Source organism: Photinus pyralis, unplaced genomic scaffold, assembly GCF_008802855.1.
Source record: "Photinus pyralis isolate 1611_PpyrPB1 unplaced genomic scaffold, Ppyr1.3 Ppyr1.4_LG2, whole genome shotgun sequence".
In the NCBI taxonomy this organism is placed as follows: domain Eukaryota; kingdom Metazoa; phylum Arthropoda; class Insecta; order Coleoptera; family Lampyridae; genus Photinus; species Photinus pyralis.
Window position 1 is genome coordinate 33,033,512 of NW_022170403.1, and position 6,951 is coordinate 33,040,462.

Here is a 6,951-nt window from a genome sequence, read left to right on the forward strand (position 1 = left end):
TTAAAGACCAATTATACACGTGTATCTTATAGTATTTTTTATTATACCTGCAGTATAATTTAAATATAGGAAATACAATGAAGTCATATTGACGATATACTCGAATACATGTCTAATTTAGTGGGCTGGGTGTTCGTAATTTCACGATTGCCATGGAAATGTCACTTGACGTTTGCTTATAAAAATCATCGTCTTTGTGAATTAAACGATTTCCGTTGAAAAAGATAATACACCGTCCATTAAATCGATTGTTGTAAAGTCTAAACAAACGTTGGTAGGTATAAAATCCAACTCCAGTAAAGCCTATTATAAAGAATATGAAAAGTTGTTTCCATGGATGAATAGGAAGTTACTTACGAATACAGTCTTAAATGCATCCATAATGCTGGCATATATGAAGGAAATGTCAAAGGTATTTAAATCTTCTATATTTTGGTGCATTCATTCAAAACTCAAAGCAATGCTGCGATTAAAAAGTGGAACAGATTTGGAAGCATACCCTAAATTACGCTCGTTTGTGAAACCTTCAACCAAAGGATAGGTACAAAAGCCAAAGAAATGTTCCGCATTTACAGAAAGCGACCTAAGAGGATTTTTTATTTCATCCAGATGACAGTTTCAAAAATCATACTTGAAGTATCGTTACTTAGCAACTTTAAAGCACGTGTGTTTTAAAGGCCCTTTTTCGCACGCATTTGAGTGTTTAAAACGGAGATTGTGATTCAGGTATAATAAAAAAGAAGCTTTTCAGCCTTCAAGCTGTCCCTTCTTATTTCTTATTTCTAAAGCAGTCCCACTTACGCTTTTAAGCCTTTAAAAATGTACGACGGAATTTTGTCTAGACCTCCCTTTTTGAATCGCGTCTTCTACCTCCTTTTAGTTCCAGTAACAGAGTTTTGTTCGTATCACCTTAGAGGTACGTGTAACAGCGAAGATCTCACATGCAAAAAATAAAATTTAACCTCTAGGGCACTAGAAAAAATGTCAATGTGATTTTCCATTTCCATTTTTCTTTAAACATTCCTGGATATAAAATATTGGTTAGATTTATAAAATGGAATACAAAAAAATGCAACGCCTATGTAATTATCCCGTTTAAAATACACCTCTGAATGCTAAACAAAATTTTAGTCCAACCAAAGGATTGCTATCAATAGAATTAAATGCATCTTTCCAATCAATGAAACAAAATAACCAAAGCCTCTTTGTTTGCATGCGATTCTTATTAAATAACACAATACAAATCTGTTTCTTGCAAGTAGCTTTCATGGGCCGATTCCTTTAGGAATATTAGAATTACTTCGAACAAAATTGTTTCTGCAAATTCTTAAAAATAATCCACCACTACTTTATAGAAATCAAAAAATTTCAAATAACTTATAGCTATTAACGTAGGTAATATTTTTTTCTGGGAACAAATTAATCTTCGATGCCCCTGGAAAATGCCGCTCCCTTTAGAAATGTAGAAACAGATCGCTTCGATGGTATAGTTGACTATTTTGCCAGAGGCCAGAAAAGGATTGTTAACCGACGAGCAGCCGCGGCATATTAATATATTTACATTATGAGAACCACACCTAATTTTATCAACCAGAAGATGTACCAGAAAAGGAAAGTATGTAACAATTCGTTACAAGGCCTAAATAGTGATTATGTAAAGGAATAAAATGCCAATGCTCCGCCGTTGATATTACTTTTATCCAATTTAGAACTAGATTTTGTTACTGGTCAATTCACCAATTAATCCACCAATAAACTCTGCCGTATTTCGTTCTTTACAAATTTTATTTATCGCATCAGGCGCTGGCCATAGACGTAAAGTCAACTTTAAAGAACTCGCCGTTAGCCGTTACTGTTAAGGGACCCGAGATAAAAACCTCTTTTCTTACCTAATCTAATGTTATTTTATTTAATCCCATTTTTTATTTGAAAAGCGCTACTCCCAGATTTGGAAACGTTCCTTCGCGTAAATTTTATCACTTGTAAGTAAAAGACCTTGTTACGAATTAGGCTGCTAAACAGTTTGTCGTCGACTCGCAATCTATTTGTTCCTATAAAATAACTGACAACTTTTCACAAATCCGAATTTTCTAAACATTTCTCCACGACGTACTGCAAATTTAGGTCTCGCCACCTAATACGTTTTTTATTCGAAAAGCTGCTAATCTTTACAGCGGGTCAATTATCAACTTCACACACCGATATTTATACGGGTATGTTTAATTCAATTTTATTTGTCACAGTTCCGATCGGAATATTCTTCATACAGATGCATGATGAACTCATATTTGCCTAATTGGCAACGCAAAACTTTTCCCTCGCTATCACTTGGATCTTGTTTCTGTGCGGTATTTATGCGATCTTTAGAGATAAAAAGTAAATTTTTAAGCAAATTTTAATTACTTTTTAAATTAAAGATGATATCTCGGTTGATGCTGTTGAGAGGGTAATCTGTATGTGGTTACATCTCCGGAAATCCTAAAATCAAATCATTTATGGATTAGACATGCGATTCAAATACCATGCAGACATTATTTTGGCTTGTTGAGTGCTATGTTAGGTCATCAAGTTCGTATTCACCTAATAGGTATGTCCGGCCTTTTGGTTATTGTGTAGCTTTAGTTTTACAAGCGTGCATTTAAAATTGAAAGTCGCTTGAAAAAGATAGAAATGAATATTTAATTCTCGTTTGCGCCGAGTGGAGGTTTTGAGTAGAGCCGTGTAATTATTTTTATATCATTTTTTCCGAAACGTTAGGCAATTCCGTTTTAATTTCTTATTCTTGCGCAAGATCAAATTTAGCTGTGGCCGTAGAGCTTTCCAAGGACGAGGAATGATCGTTGTACAATAGTCGGTTAAAATGATGAAGCTATACGGGTAAGATGACGTATTAACAAATACTGACTTACCCTATACTCACGAGCGGAGTCACCGTTACCTTCATGTCAAAACCACGGACGTTTCGCGGCACTTTCGAATCTGGGTAGCAGTCGATGCTAAATCTGGCGGTTCTTGTTATACACAAATGGGAAAGAAAATTGAATAAAACGTAATGCGTAAAAAAGACAAGAACATATAAAATATACTACGCATACAACCAGACGCTGTCAGGGAAACCTTCTTCGGGACAAAAACCTGACAGCATAAACAATTTTTCCTGCCATAACCTTTCTCGTCAATATGTCGGTTATAACGTTGTTTGTAAATTCCCCATATATTTTCGATAGGATTAAAAACGCAATGGCTGGGAGGTAACCGCAGTACTTCATGTCCATTTTCTAATGCCATCTTATCAACAGCATACCCTTTGAAGGTTTGTTTAGTATTACTACGAAATAAGCCCTGCTGCATGGAATTTAAGAAAGCAAACCTTGCAACAATGTCCAACAATTCCAATTTTAATGCAAAATTCTTGTGCTGTAGCAACCTTAATTGTTATTCTATTCTGAAATTGAAGATTCTGCCGGCCGCGACGTTTATGTTCAACTGACGGCTGATTATTCTGCCGCGAGGACGGAATGGAAACTGAGACGTTGTCTAGTGGTTCCATCTGAAACTTTTCCGTTCTCCCTCCGGATTCTGGTCGTTTCCATATTTCCTTGCTTCTCATATGGCTATGATTACTCCCAGTCACGTTGAACTAAATAGCATCTTTCGTCGGAGCTGTGAGTAGCTATATAGGGGGAACCTGTCCTGTACAAGGCCGCTCGCCACCTGGTGGTAGGTGGCGTGCTACTTGGCAGTGACTTTGGAAATTAGCTCAAGGTGAAAGTCGGTGAACTTGAAAAGTAGGGCGCGGTAAAACTCAAAGGAGTGTAGTGATTGTATTTCATTTTTGGGGTGTTAAATTACATTTACAATGTCACACAAGGTGATATAGTATTAAATTGACGAATGACCTTGATAGTGTAATTAGGCGCCACATAACAACAAGGCCATTGTCTTTGAATGACCTCGAACATGTAATTTGACTCCGCAAAAAAATTGGTTCATTGACCTTGAAAAACCTTGAGAATTTAATTAGACACCACAAAAGGTGAGGATATTGGCCTTCAGTGACCCAGAACATGTATAAGTTGAGACCGCAATAGATGGGGGCATTGACCTTTTACGCCCTTGAAAATATAATTAGATACCAAAAAAATTGCCTTATTGACCTTCGATTACCTCGAGAATGTAATTAAATGCCAAATCAAAATGGTATCATTGCCCTTCAAGGCCATAACCTTAAAAATTAATTTTATCTCTCATTGTATTCTAATTAAAGGTCTCAACGAAAAGAACCGTTTTCTACCAACTACTGCCCTTCTTTCTGTCCTCTTATCAAAGTACGGGGTGGAGGGGGAGGGGGGAGTGGATCTAGTTTTATCCTTCATGGTACTCTAATGAAAGGTCTCAACGAAAGGAACTAATTTCTACCAACCATACCCCTCCTCCTCGACCTTTTATCGCGATCGGGTATATTCCCTTATACCTCAAGAATGGATTGTGGGAAGAGGGTATTGACAAAGGGCGATTGAGACGTCTGCAAGAAATGTATCCATTGGTGATGTCAAAACAAAAGCTATTTTGGTTAAAAAATGCGCTTTGTGCACAATTTATACTTGTTTAGTTTTTCCTCCTCATTGCTGTTTTCTGGTAAATTTAATGGGTCGCTAGCATTTCGCATAAATACAAACACGCATAACTCCCATTTTGCATAAAATAAATAGCGTTTGAAAAAACGACGCATAAATGTCAAGACGCATAACTCCCATTTTGCATAAAAAAATAGTCATTTTCAAAATGTTCTCACAAATAAATTTCGCATAAAAAAAACTACGCATAACTGGCATTACGCATAACTCCCATTTTGCATAAATAAGTTTCTCGTAACTGGCATTTCGCATAAATTAAAGATGCATAAAAAAAAGTGTGCATAACTCCCATTTCGCATAAATGAAAGATGCATAAAAAAAAGTACGCATAACTCCCATTTCGCATAAATATCCGTAACTGGCATTTCGCATAAATTAAAGATGCATAAAAAAAGTGTCCATAACTCCCATTTCGCATAAAAACAGGTATCCGACCAACGGCGGCGATGGTCGACCGACCATTTCGGCTACTCTGGACGTTGACGTTTGCTTAAAATTCATCTGAATTAGAAACACAAAGCGTGTCTGTTTATTATTTGATGCAAACTAATGAAAGTATTCGTTTATTCAAAGACTAGTCCATGATTACTGTTGATAACTTCCCGTGCAAATTTTACTACTTTTATTTAACAAAGTCAAGTGTAAGAGGTTTAAGAGCGTTATACAGTCTGTTTCAAATGGGTTAAGTCGGCGCATTATTGTTAATTTTCATAGTTGTGTAGTTAGAAACACGCTTAACTTATCAAAACTGTATACTTTACCATTTTCTTACTGTATCCAAATATGTAATTAAACAAACAAATTTCGCATTTTCCAGATCATTACAAAAATGTGACAATAATATTCTCAACCGTATGTCTACCTAGTTTTAATAGGGCGGCTACCTAGTCCATTGAAATGTTACAGTTTTTTGGGCTTAGCGTGCGTTTGTCAGAGGACGCAATTTTATTTTTTAATATCAAGAAGGACTTAGTCTAGTTAAATCCAAGTTTGTGGGGTTGTAGCCCTTGTCCCGCGGCCGCCATCTTGAAAAAAGGGGTGCAAATGGTTTTTATGGTTTATCTGACACCCTATTGATCTCACAAAAAATTTGTTCAGACATTTTTGATTAAGAATAAAATTCTCTAAAACTTTGGTTCAGTAACTTTTAGTCGTATAACCAGAAGTAACAAAGTTATAAACGAAAATTGATGAACATTTTGTAAAAAATTTTCAATTGGTCGTTATAACTTTTTTTCTGGTCATTTTACAAAAAAATGACATCAGGCCATTTTTATAGAGGAGTTTTCAAGGAATAATTTTCATTACAAACTTTTTCGATTTTATTCATTCATTAATATTTTATAGCGCTTCAGTGTTAAACTATAAATAAATATTAATGATTTTAACGTATGTACCTTTCTAATGTTCTAAATGACATAATTACTGTTTCCTTAGTCTTTTTGATGGATCAGGCTGCGTTGGAATTGAAAACAAGTTAAATGTACTTACACTTTGTCACTGTTTTGGCGAATCGTTTGTATCTAATGCTGTTAAAAGAATCATCATCTTTATTGCCACCATATAAAAAGATGAAAAAATTTTCACCAATGACAGTGAGCAAAGCAGGATCGATTCTCTTATTGAGGAACAACGCTATTCCACTTGCTAAGTCTGGATCTTTCTCCAGGGTTATGAGAAATTTTAGTTTGCCAATGTTGTGTTGTGAGCTGCTGATGTGTTAGTCCTGAAAAAGCATGGAGAAACAGCAAATTATCCGCAATGACGTTTTTGTGCATAAAACCTGACGGAGAATACAATTGCTCGGCTGTACGTCCTTTTCACGGTTTAAAAAAATATATTTCTTTGCTCCAAAAGCCGTGAGCAACACAAGTATGTTGATATCTTCAGCTACAATAGTAACTGAGTCAAACGATTGGGATGCAGCAAAAGCAGAACGAACGATGAAGGGTGTCTGCATCTGATTGTACTTGGTCGACAGTGAAACCCACCTCTGAGAATGAATTTTTGAGAAGTACAATGAAATTAGCCTTGTTCTTCTCATTGCCAAGAAATTTCTCGTGTGATAACGTCGGTACGGTGTTCTTATCGAATTGTACGTCTGTCGACTGATGTTTCTGCGTGCGACGCAAACGCTGCCACGACTTAGTTCCTGCGACTTCGGGGTCTTCTGAGTAGCCGTCTCGTAAAGACAACACTAATACGTGAGACCAATAGTTTGTCAGATAAACCATAACAACCATTTGCACCCCTTTTTTCAAGATGGCGGTCGCGGGACAAGGGCTGCAACCCCACAAATTTGGATTTAACTTTA